The sequence below is a fragment of the Apodemus sylvaticus genome, chromosome 2 (assembly GCF_947179515.1).
Source record: "Apodemus sylvaticus chromosome 2, mApoSyl1.1, whole genome shotgun sequence".
NCBI classification, from domain to species: domain Eukaryota; kingdom Metazoa; phylum Chordata; class Mammalia; order Rodentia; family Muridae; genus Apodemus; species Apodemus sylvaticus.
In genome coordinates this window covers 824,762-840,125 of record NC_067473.1, presented here as the reverse complement: position 1 = coordinate 840,125, position 15,364 = coordinate 824,762, and the positions used below count along the sequence as shown (strand labels likewise).

The window sequence follows — 15,364 nt, the reverse complement described above, 5'->3', positions numbered from 1 at the left end:
AAACAATCCCATTCACAATAGACTTAGAAAAATAAAACACCTAGGAACAAACCTAACCAAGGAGTTGAAAAACAATGAAAAATTTAAACACTGAAGTATTTAATGAAAACACTAAAATATAAAAGACTTCCCATATTCATGGAATGGCAGAATCAATACTATGAAAACTGGCCACTTTAGCAAAAGCAGTTTACAGATTCTGTGTAATCTCTATCACATTTCTGATGAAATTCTTCACAGGCTTGGAAAGAAGCCTCAAGTGCATATGGAAGCACAAAATAGCCAAAGCAGCCCTGGGCAGACAGAACAATGCTGGCGGTGCGACGCCAGACCTCCAGATACACTGGAGTCCTCACAACAAAATCAACATGGTGCTGACACAGATGGCTACTGGACCAATGGGGTAGAGGACTCCATAAAGAAACCCACAGTCTACACCAACCCAATTCTTGACATAGAAGGCAAAGCACAAATCTCAACTAGCTGTGCTAGGAAACAATTTCACATGGAACATTACCCCAGATCCCTCTCATCCTGTGCAAAATTCTATTCCAAATGAAATGTGCCTTACTGTAGCACCTGAAACTACTGGAGGAAAACATAGTAAAGGAACCACTTTTAACATAAGGAATGATTATCTAAAGGGGACTCCAACATCCCTGAAAGTAATACTAAGAAATAATGAATAGTGTTGCATGGAACTTAAAGAAACAATTGAGTGAAGAAACAGCCTATGGAATGGGACTAAAAGTACTTGCAAACTATTCATCTGACTGTGTCTAGGCTATATAACAAACAAGAACCAAAAACAAACCCAGTCAATTAATGGCCAAGTGAACTGCAGAGACAGTTCTCAAAATTTAAATTTTAACAAAATGAAAAAACAGCCTCTGTTCTTAGACAAAATTGGAGAAATGCAAATCAAAACTATACTGATAACTCCATCTCACCTTGTTCAGAGTAGCAATCACAACACACGAGCAAGGGCATGAAAAATGAGAAGCTTTTACTGTTGCTGCTGAGAATATTTACTGATGCACCCATTTTGAAAGTTAGCATGGAAATTTCTCCAAAATCAATTTCAAAATTGAACTGTCATGCACTATAGCTGTGCTACTTTGAGGCAGATACCTAAGTATCCTACATTTTAGAACAGACACAGCTGCACAGCCTTGTTCACTGCATCACTGTTCACAACAGACAAGGTTAAGGAACCGTGTACACGTGTTTATCAGGTAATAAACAAAATAGGAAATGTGGTTGATATACCACATCTAATTTTATTCTGGAAAAATAAAATAATGAGGATGGTTGTGTTTATATGCACTTTAATAAGCAATCCATTTAAATGTCATTTAGAACAGGGTGGGAATAAAGTTCAGGATTGTCAGGTAGTCCCCCTTACAGATCCCAGCGATTTTGCTAGCCCATGTGAAGATAGACTTCTAACCTAATGGCATCCTGTCCTCAAGTATTCCGACAGGTAGAAATTCTGCTAAGTCAGAAGATGGTTCTGTGGATAAAAGAGCTTGCTGTACAAGTGTGAGGACTTGAGTTCAAATCCTTAGAACCAATGTAAGAGCCAGAGGATAGCTAGGACATCTGTAACTTCAGAGCTTCTGTGAGGGAACAGGAAATTCTGCATAAACTCTAGGTCCAGCTAGTTTGGAGCTTGGTGGGGGCAGGGGGGAGGGGCCTCTCTCAGGGTGGAAGGCGAAGACTGACCATCACATGTATGCCCCACTAATATTCCTAGAGAAAGTTAGGAAAAAGGAAAACGCAGCAACAAGAAAAGATAAATCACAGAAAAGATGGTGAGGGATTAAAGCACAGTAAGAAATCAAGTATAACTGAGGTAAATATACCTACCTATAAAGCAACAAACTCTTAGACGGCATTGCTATAAGACACAAAATGAAACAAAAATGTTCAAAGTAAATCCATCTTAAAAACAAAATGAGAGCTGACATGGTGGCCTCCTGGAGGCTAACACAAAAGGACTTTGAGTTTGGAAGCCAGCTCAACCTTTGTCTCAGAAAAAATAAACAAGAAAAAAGGCAATGGGGCTAGGAGATTGTTCAGTAGGTAAGGTGCTTGATGCCAGGCCTGAGGGTCTGAATTCAGATCCCCAGAAGGTGCTCTTCCAGCTCTGTGATCCCAGCTCTAGGAGGCAGAAACTGGAGGAAATGACAGATGGACAGGGGAAAAAACAAATGTAGCCAATGAGACTAGCATCTAATATGAAAAGTATTTTTAAAGTAAATGCTGGAAAATAGAATACAGTTTAAAAGTAAACACTGGACAATAAGATGTCACCAGGTTTAAAACACTGAGGAGAAAAGCATCCAAATAAATGGAAGTCATGTTAAAATTGTAAGAGGCTCATATATACTGCCCAATGCCATTAAAGGCAAAAGGTAATGTAAATTAGTAAACATGGGAAAAATTTATAACAGAAACTCACATGAGCATTTCAATTTCCCCAAAAAGATACCCAAATATAACAGCCATTCCTAATCCTGACCACCAGTACCAGAAGTCAGATAGAGTTTGTTAAAAATAAAGGCTGTTTATTGGATCTGGGGATGTAACTCAGTTATTAGGCGGCCTGCTCAGCATACCGCAGACCCTGAGTTCAGTCTCCAATACCATATAAACCAGGTAATGGTATTATCATAGACAGCATATGCCTATGAGCCTAACACTTAAGTAAGCAAAATACTCAATTTTAAAGACTATCCTCACCTACATCCTTGGCACGTTAGAGCCAGCCTGGGATATAAGAGACCCTGTCTTTAAAACAAAGCAAAACCCCATGACAATGTAGCCCTAGATTGCTTAGCAACAGCACTCTAGCTGGTCTCTGCCTAGCAGTAGTGCAAGGAGACAGAATATAGTGGGTGTGTGTTGCAAATGCTATTGTATAATGATAAAATGCACAAAATGACATGGAATTATCAAACTAGACTACTGGGTGTACATATGTGCTAATTATTTGCTGTTCAAGCAAAGTGGTCAGAGGCAAGTGCCGGAAACTGTCCCTTCATAGTACTTACACTCTAAGCACAAGGTGGTCCAAGCCCAGAAGGACATCTAATAAAGTCAGAGTCTTGATTAAAATGATTAGTGTTTATGGTGGATTTATAAACATCCATTTCTCCAGATGGGTTTAATGTGACTTTTAACACTTCATAAGCTTGCCTATGAATTTCAAATTGTACAATTCAACCTAGCACTTATCTAGTAGGATAATGGAAAAGCCATCCTTTGTTTGAAAAGACAAACATTTGAATACAAAACATATTTGTAGCTAAAGTACCCATTAAGTAATGGACAACTGGTGAAGTGTAGAAAGCCACATATATCAGCATATAAAATCATTTAAGCAGATTTAAACTCATTAAAATCATAAAACTGAGAATTTTAGGGCATTCACTAAATGCAAAAAAAAAAAACAAAAACAAAAACCATTACTACATACCATAATCTACCAACACTGCTAAGGTTTTGAATATCTAAACACTGAATGGAAGTAGAGTCAAAGGCCTGGGTACCATACCTTGTTAGGAGGAAGGCATGAGCTTGTGGGTAGAAGAGAAGCCACTACACCAGGCTGCCAGGAGCTGGGGCCCAGTACCTTTGGATGCCTCCCAGGACCAGCAGGGAGGAAGCCTGATCGCTCTGGGCACAGCAGAGCAGCCATCTTTATTGCTTATAAAGCTATAAAGTTAGTGAAAGAATATTAGCTCACAGACGCACATAACTGTTTAGGAGTTCCAACTCTCTTCTTGTATTTTTAAAATGTTTTCATCACAGAAATAAAATTAATAATTCACAGTGAGAATAGGACAACTGAGTAACAAGTGTTACAGGAAGGTTGTACCGTGGCCTAGCAGTGTATGTGCAAGACTTGGTCAGTCTGAGGCACTGCACACTGCCGTAGTAAGTTCAATATAGTTTTTTGATAATAGAAACAATTTTATTTTTTTAACAAGAAAAACAGTTTCAGTAAAAAAAAAAAGTTTAATGTTTTTCATTTATAAAGAGTGAAAAAAGTGTACATATGAATATGTGGGCATGTTTTTCAGGTATGTGTATGTGCATACAGGTATGTGTCCAAATGGTGTGTGTGAGTGTGTGTGTGTGTGTGAGTGTGTGAGTGTGTGTGTGTGAGTGTGTGTGCGAGTGTGTGTGTGTGAGTGTGTGTGTGTGAGTGTGTGAGTGTGTGTGAGTGTGTGTGAGTGTGTGAGTGTGTGTGTGTGTGAGTGTGTGTGTGTGTGAGTGTGTGTGTGTGTGTGTGTGTGTGTGTGTGTGTGTGTGTGTGTGTGTGAGTGTCTGTGTGCTTAGCCAGAAGTTCACCCTGCTATCCTGGCTAGCTCTGCCTTCGTCATTCCTGAGACAGGGTCTCCCCCTGTGCGTGTGGGTGCTCGCCTGGGCCAGCCAGCCCAGAACCACCCGTCTCTGGGGTTCAAGCATAGACACCATGTCTAGCTTTTTACTCTGGTGCTAGAGTTTTTGGAACACCAAGTGCTTTTTATCCACTGAGCCATCCTCTTGCCCCAAAATACCTTAACATAAGGTTGTAAATAAAGATGCTTTAAGAATTAGACATTAGTATATCTAAAATAAAAATGCCACTGCTGGCCCTTCTCCTTAGTATGTGAAAAACATTTTTTTTCAATCAAAGGTAGTAGCTCAACAAAGACCCTTATTCCCTAAACTCCCATCCCTCTCCAGCCACTTAGCCAATCACGTCAGATTATAAAGTATAGGATGAGAAATAGTTACTTCCTGCCTGTCTGTTTCTGTGTTAATGAAAAACAGAGGCCATCTTGGTCAGATATATTTACTAGCCTGATTAAGGTTCCAGGGCTCCATTTTTAACAAAAGAAACTGTCTCTGTAAACTTTTCACTTTCTTTAATTTAGCCCAAGCTCATATACTTTATTTTATTTTTTAAGTGGCCTTGCAGTTTGAACCTATAAAGGTCTTCAAAAACAAAACTGTTTACTAAAATAATGTCCAGTTTGAGGTAAACCAGTGTGCCTAGAGGTTTCCTAGAAGTAACTACATTAAGAACAAATTCCGAAGCCACAATGAACAATGGCTCTAGCAAGCTTCCTTGGGTGAGAGACTAGCTTTGTGATACAGTTAGCAGCATTCCAGAAATACCAAGTTATTCTAGGAAGATAGGAGAGGAGGTCCTATGTTTGTTCACACGTCTGCTGGCCTATCTTAACTGCACAAAAATTCTGATCAGTAATTAAAGTTTTGAGATCTGATTGAAGGTTTGAGTCAGAAACTGGAGATTTGAGTAAATAGGTCATAGTAAATAACAATGTAGAGGTAGCAAACTGTCCATCTGCAGATTAAAAGATTAAAACAATTCTTTTAATCTGGAAATTACCACATACTTAAGATATATCTCCCTTTTCACCATGAACAAAGAGTAATATAAATTCACTTTTACATTTTTAGTCAAAAATAATAAATTACAAGTTACTAGGAGAAATAAATTTGGCTCATTGCTGTCAAAGACAGTAGACACTGCTTCAGTGAGTCAGTAAGGTAGAAGTGGTAGCTGGTACCCTTCCGAGCAGCCACTGTGATCCCTGCCTCAATGGAAACCAGAATTAGAGACATTTTAAAAACAAAATACCATTTATGTTAGTATCATATAATAGTAATTAAAAACAAAAGATTTGCAGCATCAGAATGACTGCTGAGCTACAGCTTTGCTTTGTGAGTGACCTCATGAGATCCTCCCCTGCCTTAGCTCACATGCAAGAAAAGCCTCTAGTCTGCTGGGGAACAAGCACCCTAGATCCAAGTAAACGCCATCAGAGAAAAGGACGGCTACTGAATAGAAAAGAAAGGGGTAACAACACACTGGGAGCTTTGTCCTTGAGTGCTCCGTGTGCCGAGGTGACTATGTTTTCAGTACTCTGGAACGGGTTAGCTCAGGCCGTTCTGATTTTATAATCTATCTTGCTAAAACACAAATTGTGGTTCTACATTCCCCCCTTCTGTTCCTTGGAGAGTTAATGAAGCACTTTTCTTTGGGTTTTAGCCATCTAAATTCTACAAGCACAATGTTCTCATACACTAAGAAGTTCTCTTCTCAAGGTGGTCTGGCTTTAAAACTCCGTAGGCACGCTGCAAGCCCATGAGGCTACAAAGTGCTGCAGCATGACAAAGCAGGCTCTCCTAAGCACACTAAACTTCTGTGGTAAGAACCGCAAAGGTCAGCTGCTAGGTTTTGTACTGCTGCGTGTCAGGATTAAAATTCAGCAAGTGAGTGTTGGACATGTCTGGCTGATACAGTAGTCCTGATACACTTACTTGCTTGGGAACTCAGATCAAAGGACCTAGAAAGGTCGGGAAAGCTGATGTGCTAATTCCCCAGCAGTGTGTACAGAAAGCCTAGTGTGGCCCAAAGTGCAGTGGCTACTCTTTAAATGCCTTTGATCCTTATCTGGACACTTTGCTAGCATCTGTCATATAATTGAGGCATAGTCTTTTATTGCTGCAATTAAAACTTTCCAAATGCACTATGTTATCTCTACCCCAGCTAAAGTCCAGACCATTGTTTGAGAGGTGAGGCAAACAATCCATCAGATGCCGGACTTGAAGGCCCAGCTCTCACACACCCCCAACCCGTGACTTCTCTAGCGTTTTCATTTCCATCTCACCAAACAGCATAATGGTCCTAAAGTTTGTTCATCCCTTTGACTTCCTTTATCACATAGAGATGGCAAACATTCTGTTGCTAACTTGAAGTGGCTCCAAACTGCAAGCCTGGAAGGATATTAAACCAGTAAAAGCTTATCAGCTGATGTATTGAGATGCTATAAATTCCAGGCTTTTCATTTTGCTTTTGAGGGTGGCCCTAAGTCAACACATTAGTAAGCAATTTGCTGACATGAGATGGATCACTTAGGACTCTCCTGAGCAGATAGAGTTCACCTAAATGCTTTTGTTGGTATTTTTTTTTTAACATTTAGCCAGTGTACTGTTTTTTTTTAAAGATTTATTTATTATTATATAAAAGTACTGTAGCTGTCTTCAGACACACACTAGAAGAGGGCATCAGATCTCATTACAGATGGTTGTGAGCCACCATGTGGTTGCTGGGATTTGAACTCAAAACAGTCAATGCTCTTAACCACTGAGCCATATTTCCAGCCTCAGTCTACTGTTTTCAAATGATCAGTAATTGATTTACACATCAAGTACCTAGACTCCTGATTATTGAATTTATCAAATATACTAAATAGTAGACTTAAAAAGAAAAATTTGTTATTCATATTTCTAAATTGAGTTTTTGTTTTATCTGTTTATATGAAATTCATAATATTAAGCATTAATGTTTAAAAACTAGAACTAAGTTGACATGTTTTTCTTGTTATCCTTGCCTTTGAATTATGAAGGTTATAAGTGAACAAAAGTGAGTAAGAATTTCTGAAAACAAGAATTTGACATTTCAGAAATATTTAGTAGTTGCTTTGGATTGATTACAGTGAGCACGCAGTAAATGTGTGTTGACTTGATTTTTTTCAAGTATCACTCTCCTACTGACAAGAGCTCTATCCTACAAAGATCACTGTTGCTGAGGTGAACACTCTGACTCTAAAGAGCACGAGCAGTCTTTCTGCTCCTTTGGAAACACACCCCGAGAGGCTCCAGTGTTTGACAGCTTTACATCAGTGTTGTGCTTTTCAGCTCAACACTGGTGTTTTACTGAATTTTGCCACGAGAAGTCATTTCAAAATCAGAGAAGCATTGTTCTTTTTCATCTTTTCTCTCCAAGTAGGAATTTGTATTGTCCAAATATGTATATTTAGGACCTCTCATTTCTTTTTCTTTTCTTCCAATTTTTTTATTGGATATTTTATTTATTTACATTTCAAATATTACCCTCTTTCCCAGTTTCCCCTCCGGAAACCCCCTATCCTGTGCTCCCTCCCCCTTCTACTATGAGGGTGCTCACCCACCACCCACCCACTCCCTGTCCTCCCTCCCCCTTCTACTATGAGGGTGCTCACCCACCACCACCCACTCCCTCCCCGTCTACTATGAGGGTGCTCACCCACCACCCACCCACTCCCTGTCCTCCCTCCCCCTTCTACTATGAGGGTGCTCACCCACCACCCACCCACTCCCGCCTCGTCAAGGCATCTCATTTCTAATCTTTTGCAAACCTGAAGTCAACTTTTTTTAGTACTAAGAACTTTACAGAGATGGATAGGTGCTTCCCTAGATCTGTGTTACTCATCTGAGGAAATAACAAATGTACACAAAATAGATGACACTGGCCATCAAGAGTCCCAGAAGTCCAGTGGGAGAGGTCACTTTCAGCCCATGTCACAGCAACACATAAAGTGAAGGAAGAGAAAAAAGCAGCAGCTATTCACACAACTAAGCAAACATAGGCCAGACCACAGGATTCCTTCAAGACAGCTTTTGCTGAAGTCAATGGTGACAAATGACACAGACCTGGGAAAACCCAGTGCAGCCCCAGGCAGCTCTGGCGGCCTAAAACACAGTACAGTCTGTCCTCTCCTCCTCCCCCAGCAGGTCCCAGGACCCTCCCTGCAGGTCCCAGGACACCAGCACTGTCAGTGGTGTCCTACTACCTTAGGAGCTTTGCATTATAGGAACGTTTGTGGTCTGTGGTCCTCAGGGTTGTGCATTGCCTGTTAGCTCAGTCCGCAGGCTGTTTGAATAACCAACCCCACACAAACGGTGTGAGCCCTTTTCTATTTCATCAGGTAAGGTGTGTTAAGTGATAAGTGAAATTTAGTTTGGGTTGAATAAAATGCCTTTAACCATCATCTTATATGAAAGAAGTTATTTTTTGTTTAAAAACAATTTCTTTCAAACTACTAAGGTATAAATTTTAAAATAATAAGACTTGTAGAATTAAAAAGTTAAAAAGAAGTGTGAGCTGGAAGTCTAAAGGTGACACTACTCTGTCTGGCAGTAAGTTCCTCCCTGAGTTCCAGGCCAGCTGGAGCTACAAATTGACACTCTGACTCAATAAAATAAAACAAAAAATATTAAATTTCAAGAAACAGTAAATGCTATGAGAGCAGACAAGGAGAAAGAGAGGGAACAGGAAAGGGCTTATTCAGAATAAGGGACACGGGAAGATGAGTGTGAATAGAAACAAAGCCAGGAAACCGACAACAAGGTCACAGTACCACCAGAGGCCAACTTGGCCAACAATAAGTTTATCGAGCTTATGTAAAAGGACGGATGACTCAAAGGCATATACATCACAGAAAGCCCACCACAGCATGGAGATACCCTCTACATAGCATGCAGGAAGTTTGTAGAACCACAGGTCTCAGCAGTCCTTAGTGTTTATATAATCTTTGGGGAAGGGGCCTTGGTAAGTGCTCAATTTGAGGGACTTTCCAGAGACTGAGTTGTTTACTTCCTGAGTCTTAATTAGCTTCTCTCTGGGATGGAATTTTACATAGCAATGGGATCACTGGTGACCACCTTCTCCCAGGGAAAGGGCCCCAGCTGCCCTGGCCACCTTTACCTTCTCCTCTCAAGGGGAGTGTCTCCTAGAAAACACAAATGAAGATGGTGTTGGCAGGCTCCATCATCTTACTAGAACTGAGAAGTGAATGAATACAAAGGACAAAAGAAACAGCTTGAAGCAGCAAAGGAAAAGGATTTTCCATATCTGAAGCTAAACCAGACCAAACTTAAGTCGTCTCATCAAAGGTCCTCAATATGACATAAGGCGGGTCAGTGTTCCACTTAGTAAATGCTGTGGATGACCTCCGGCTGAGAATTCCGACAAGGTATTGAAAGGAAGAGTACGTGCACCACACAGATAGATGTCTCAGAGGTTCAGCAGAAGCCAGAAGACTGGGCATCAGTGTGTGTGTGTGTGTGTGTGTGTGTGTGTGTGTGTGTGTGTAGGGGGGCGTCTAGAATGCTGTGTGAACTAAATGAAAAACATGTAAGAACAGAGGCCAAGAGAGACATGAGTTCAGATGGACAATGTTGTTATGACTAAAAGCCTTCTTGAGCCAGGCAGTGGTGGCACATGCCTTTAAACCCAGCAGTTGGGAGGCAGAAGCAGGTTTATTTCTGAATTCAAGGCCAGACTGGTCTACAGAGTGAGTTCCAGAACAGCCAGGGCTACACAGAGAAACCCTGTCTCAAAGGAAAAAAAAAAAAAAAAAAAAAAAAAATTAAAAAAAATAAGCCTTCTTATTCCCTAAAGAAAGTAGCATAAATGGGAATTCTGTGGTGTAAGTGGTAAAGAAAGTGTGAGAGAGTTTTCTCATAGGCACTAAATCTGCCAAACAAAAATAGCAGTGTGCCCCTAACAAATTAAGACAGCTGTAGCATTTGCAAACCTGGGCCAGAAGAAGCTAGTTGAGTGCAAGCATGCAAAGGTCCTCATGTTGACTCAGAGGATGAAGATGCTGGCTAACTTTGGACTGTGATAACTTAAGCATGCATCTATAGGGTGAGAGCTAAAAGAATAGAAGAGTTAAATTGGGTGGGCAGAAAGTAGGGGGCGGTAGTCTGGGGTGGTGGGAGGAGGAGGCAGCGAATCACTTATAAATAGCAGTCACGCAGGTCCTGAAGCCTAAATTCCAGGAGGGCGAGCGAGTGCTGTGCTTTCATGGACTTCTTTATGAAGCAAAGTGGGTTAAGGTTGCCATAAAGGACAAACAAGTGAAGTACTTTATCCATTGCAGTGGTTGGAATAAAAAATTGGGATGAGTGGGCGCCAGAAAGCAGAGTACTCAAACTAGTGGACACCAATTTGCAGAAACACTGAGAACTTCAAAAGGCCAATCAGGAACAATATGCAGAGGGCAAGATAAGAAGGGCTCCTCCAGGGAAGATGACATCCGGTCTGCAACAGACAAATGTTGACGTGAAAACAAAAAAAGAGCAAGCAGAAAACACCTGGAAACCAAGATGGTGGCAGTACCAGGGAGACACCTCAGCCTCCTAGGTAGATCCCACCGTTGAAAATGAAGAAACATTCATGAACAGAGCTGAAGTTAAAGTGAAGATTCCTGAAGAGCTGAAACCAGGGCATGTGGATGACTGGGACCTGATCACCAGACAAAAGCAGCTTTTTTATCTTCCTGCCAAGAAAAATGTGGATTCCATCTTGAAGGATTATGCAAATTATAAGTCTCAAGGAAATACAGATAATAAGGAATATGCTGTTAATGAGGTTGTGGCAGGGATAAAGGAGTACTTCAATGTAATGTTGGGCACTCAGTTACTCTACAAATTTGAGAGACCACAGTATGCTGAATTATCACCGATCACCCAGATGCATCCATGTCCCAGGTGTATGGAGTGCCACATTTACTGAGATTATTTGTGTGAATTGGATGGATGTTGGCCTATCCACATTTAGATGAGAAAAGCCTTGCTCTGTGACTGAACTGCACATGATTTCCTCAAGCAGCTGGTGAAGAATTCTGCAACTTTGTTCAGGGCCAGTGATTGTGAAGTGGCTCCTCCTCAGCACCACTGGAAGGCTGTGTGAGGGGTGTGCTCTCTCTCATTCGTGCTTGGATCTCTGTAAAGTTTGGTTCTTAGTCTTTCTCTTGTACAAATGATGTACTTTGAAGACTGGAAGTGTATATCAGAGTTGATGTTTGTATTGTTTGATTTTAGACAGAAAATAAAAACAGTAACTGTTCCTTTTTTTTCTTTTTTTAATTTCAAAAATTCTACCAGTGTATTCATGATAGACAACAGAGAGACATGAGGTAGAGGGTTTACCTAGTTGACAAAGCTGCTTTTGAATGCTGGTAGTTCTGTTCCTTTGACACTACACACTTTTATAATACGTGTTAATGCTCTGTGACAAAAATGCTCTGATTCCTAGTGTCGAAGGTTCACTTCAGTGTATATAACTGAACATTCATCCATCTGTGTGTGTGTGTGTGTGTGTGTGTGTGTGTGTGTGTGTGTGTGTGTGTGTTTTAAATGGTGCTTAAAGAGCCCATCCTTTGCAAGTCATCCATGGTGTTCCTTAGGCATTTTATCTTTGCTCAATTGTTAAAGAATGATGGCTTGTTTTCATGGTTTTTACATTTGTGTCTAATGCACATTTTAACATGATAGATACAATGCATCATGTAGCAAGTTTTATAGAAAAGTCAATCTTGTAGGAGTTGTTTTTAGATCTTTAGTAAATTATTTCTTTAAATTTCAAAAAAAAAAAGAATAGAAGAGTTTTCACTTTTAAGGTGACAGAAAGTAAAGCTAAAAATAGAAACTTTTTACTGGAGAGCTCGGGTTTGTTTTGTTTTTAATGAAGGGACAGTGAAATGGCTCAACAGGCAAAGGCACTTCACTGTGGAGCCTGATGACTGGAGTTCACCCCCCTCCCCCGGGACCCACATGGTAGAAGAGAACTTACTCCCAGTAACGGCCTTCTCATCTCCATAATCATGCCATGATGCATACATCCACATTAACTAAATGCAGTAGTAATTTTTAAAGTGGTAGTACAAAAAGAAAAGAGAATACAGGCTGGACACAGCTGAACAGTTACACACATGGACCTAGTCAGTTGTAAGGACAGCTTGTGAACATCTGTGTGCAGCCACATTCTGGGTCTCAGTCACAGGCACAGAAGGTGCTCTGACCTGACCTGCAAGCAACCAACGAACCTGTGAGCTCCGGGCTCACAGGTGAATAAGAAATGGGAGTTTGTAGGTGAGATACCAGCTGCCACCAGATGAGCATGTAAGGTCATCTGTCAGTGCGACAGCCCTCGAACATGATTCTCCCACAGTCTGATAAATGTGCCCACTCTAAAGACGGAGCCCAGTGCCTCACCTATGCTAGTTGAGTGCACCGTCACTAAGCGCCTAGATGTTCAAAAAGGATCTGCAGATGGCCTGGAATGAGCTCCCTCTCCTGCCGCAAATGACACTAGCGACTACTCTTTAATGGCCTCATCTACTAAACTGCTTGTCTTTCCTAGGCATCAGAGTCCTATGCAGATGACAAGACACTTAGCTTTGAGTCCTGGGAATAAGACAGAATATAGGGTATCATTCAAATGAAAATGGTGAAATGGTTTTTTAGGCATATTGGGAGGGAAAATTAAATTTAGAAGCCTTTTCAACATGATTACTAAAAATCTTAGCATTGCACATATAGCTCCAACTGCATTTTGTTACATAGAGGCATAGTCAAAGCAATCGTAGTATAACAAAGGGCTTATATGTCATATGCTGCTTTGCAACTTTTCCCCAGTCTTTTCTCATATTTCTTAATAGCAAATCTTTTTTCTCTTGCTCAGAGAAAGCAAATATTTATAGCCTAACTGAAATCCAGGGAATAGTTCTCTTTCCCAGCCCATGTGAAAGAGACTGGCTTCTGGACCCAGCAAACCCTGTGACTGCACTATTACCACCCACCGGAGCATTTCTGCTGGGTGCTTGTTCCCAAAACCTCAAACTGGGGCTAAAGCAGAGCACAGTGGAGACTAGTGATACAGAGCCACTGTGTCCAGGACCTCACACCTAAGCCAGGAATCCAACATGAAAATGTGGGTTATCTCCCGTTTATCTCAAGCTGGGCAGCAAATGAAGAGTGGGTGCCACATGTGAGTACCTGGTTCCTCCTCTCTGGAAAATATGGGCCCAGGAAGGCCACACTGGCTGGAGAGCCATAGCTAGGTCAGCTGACCTGGTGACGTGCCTGTGAAATACAAGAGTCATGTGTGATTACAGAGTGCTCTTGTATGCTTCTCAAGCCCACCTTCCATGAACTGGTGTAATAGTAAATACTGTGAAGTTTCATTGTCTAAACATATTGATTATAAGATGCTGTGAGAAGTGGTACCATCCTGTTAAGTCATCAGGTTATATTTGTCCAGAGGTAATTGTGAAGAATTCCCTACAATTAGGTTGTAAGTAACTAAGACCACAATCACTATGACATTTAAGCACCAGATCAATAATGTACATTTTAAAAAAAGATTTATTTATTATATGTAAGTACACTGTAGTTGTCTTCAGACACCCCAGAAGAGGGTGTCAGATCTCATTACAGAGGGTTGTGAGCATGTTGTTGCTGGGATTTGAACTCATGACCTTCAGAAGAGCAATCAGCACTCTTAACCAATGAGCCATCTCTCTAGCCCAATAATGCACATTTTTTAATAAATGTTCAAATTAAAAATAAATCATGAAAGTTTATAGAAAATAAATTGGGCAGAACACTTAAAACCTATGGGGGAATAGGGGGAGAGAAGAGGGCTTATGGGACTTTCGGGGAGTGGGAAGCCAGAAAAGAGGAAATCATTTCAAATGTAAATAAAAAATATAGCAAATAAAAAAAAACCTATTCAACTTTGTAAACAAAACAGTAACCCCGCCCTCAAAAAAAAATCCTTTTGAGACAGGGTTCCATGTAGCTCAGGCTAGCCTCAAACTTTGATCCCTTGCCTCAAGTTGCCTGAATGCTGGGATTATAGATGTGTACCACTATGCCTCTTTACTATCTAAATGCAAACTCCACTGAAGTTTAAGACATGTTATATTTCTACTAAACAATATAGTACTTCTAAGTATTAACTCTTTTAAAAAGTATGGTGACAGCACCTTGAGGGAATGGCAGGCACAATGTCAAGCCTTTGCAGCTGGAGAGGGTTCAACTCAGAGAGATCAGAGAATCACAGCAGATCTGTCCAGATGAATCAAGAAGCAGGCAGGCTGATATATATATAGTTAACGGCAGTAGGTAAAGCTGGTGGGAAACTTCTCCAAGAACCTATGTGACTGCTCTATCACAGGAGCATACCCCACTTCCTAAGTGTGTAACTAGTTTACACCAATGTATGTTCAAAGTATTAGAGTCCTGTGAATCCAGCAGCTAATTCCTATTAATGCCATTAGGATATGACTGCATGCTCTGCCACAGCTAGCCAGCATCTAATGTCATTTGTCCTAAGGCCAGCTGCTTGCCTAAATCTGGTTTAATGTGTTTTTATAGTTATATATACTTATATAAAGCATAATAAAAGCCTGAGTTTAAAGAACATTAGACTTAAGGTTAAAATTTCAGAAGGCATGCATATGCTGCCTCTATACTGACACTACCAGTGTAGAATTTAACCTGGGTCCCAGGGGTCTGTTTTGTAGTGGCACATCTTAGTTATCCATCTTGATTATCTGTGCTTGGAGGAAGACATTTAAAGTCATTAGGCAAGGAGTGTTTTAAATTGTGACTTAGAGCTTGATGACCCTCCTTTGCTTGGGCTTCCTTTTCTGCTTGCATAAGATTATCTACAGTCTGGAGCCACAGTTCCAGGGAGATGCATGGTGAGCAAAGCAGGAGAGCGAGC

General features: G+C 40.7%; 1 protein-coding gene and 1 pseudogene across 1 annotated transcript in view; both read left to right on the top strand.

The window, feature by feature from the left end:
* Positions 1-15,364, top strand: part of Rnf32 (ring finger protein 32) — a 35,004-nt gene that overhangs the window by 17,585 nt on the left and 2,055 nt on the right. The gene's annotated exons all lie outside the window — the stretch shown is intronic.
* LOC127678186 (mortality factor 4-like protein 1) lies at positions 10,594-11,916 on the top strand (annotated as a pseudogene).